We start from the raw sequence: 1,289 nt of genomic DNA, 5'->3' as shown, positions 1-1,289 counted from the left end.
AATGTGATAAACATTACCAATTTAAGGCCTAATATCAAGGAGAAACATATAGACTTCTCTTGTAACTATGAAAATATTGGGTGAAAGAAAGGCAGTAGTGTAAATTCCTGCCTGGTTGGATGGTAGACTGGCCAGGACATTAGGTAATCATGCATGTCAAAACTTTTTCACCTTCTTGGCTTTAGCTACTTTTGAAATATTAGGTAGAAGAAACAATTATATTTTGATAAAATGCATTCTAGTCTAAACGATTCTGTCTTAATTGTTCATCTCTCTATGATCCTTTTAAACTAAGATTAGTTTTGTTCCAGTAAGACAATCTATGCTGTCAGGGTAAGATATTCTGGTTGGTCTGTTGCTACATGGAAGAAGAGTAAAGGGTCAAGTAGACATTTGTGCCAGTAAGACCTCATTTAGGAATTTTAAGCTGCAGAAGTTTAGAAGGAGCTCTTAAGCAAGGCTTGCTTTGAATCCATTAGCTCCACAAAGCTAACTCAGTTGATAATTAAGTACTTGAAAAGCTATCACCTTTGGACCTAGCTATAAAGGCTTCAAAGTATGATCAAATTTAAAATGAAAAAGACTTAAAATAGTTATTGACAAAAAAATTGCAAATGTGAGCAATCGACCAAACAATATGTTTTTTCCAATATACACAGAATTTTAGAGAAGTAAGATCAATAGCATTTTTAGGAACAATAAGGTTTCCTGGTTACAAAAAGTCAACTAAGGATATATGCCTTTATAAAGATTGCATCATTAACTACTTAACTTTACAGGATACTATATGCTTCAGCAGCACATTTACCCAAATTACAACAATATAGAGATTATCATGGCACTTGCAGAAGGATGATATGAAAATTTGTGAAGTATTCCATATTTTTCATTCTTCAGATGTAAGAAATGAAAAACAGTTATTAAAAAATTGATTACAAAAATACAAGTCATTATGTCAAAAATGAACTTTACAACTTTGGTGCGGGGAGGGGGCTAGTGAGGAGGATTGAGTGGGGGGGGCAGAGGGAGGATGGGAAGGGATGAGAAGGGGAAACAAAGGAGGAGGCTACAATGCTTGATAAGAAATTTACTCATTATCTTGCCCATGTAATTGTAACCCCTCCGTACAATATTTTCACAATAAAAAACTAAAAAAATACAAATGTAACAACACATATAATTCATTGAACTGAAAGTTAGTAGACATCAGTGTATTAAATCCTCACCTTAGAAAGGCCTTTATATAGCATAATCTTTACAAAACTTTGAAAATAGATAACATTGTCATT

At 33.3% G+C, this 1,289-nt stretch overlaps 1 pseudogene; it reads left to right on the top strand.

The window, feature by feature from the left end:
- The first annotated feature begins 787 nt into the window (after positions 1-787).
- Positions 788-887, top strand: LOC122108712 (annotated as a pseudogene).
- The last annotated feature ends 402 nt before the right edge of the window (positions 888-1,289 follow it).

This window comes from Dipodomys spectabilis, unplaced genomic scaffold (genome assembly GCF_019054845.1).
Source record: "Dipodomys spectabilis isolate Male_0828 unplaced genomic scaffold, ASM1905484v1 ptg000064l, whole genome shotgun sequence".
NCBI lineage: Eukaryota > Metazoa > Chordata > Mammalia > Rodentia > Heteromyidae > Dipodomys > Dipodomys spectabilis.
This window is presented reverse-complemented; position numbering and strand designations above follow the sequence as displayed.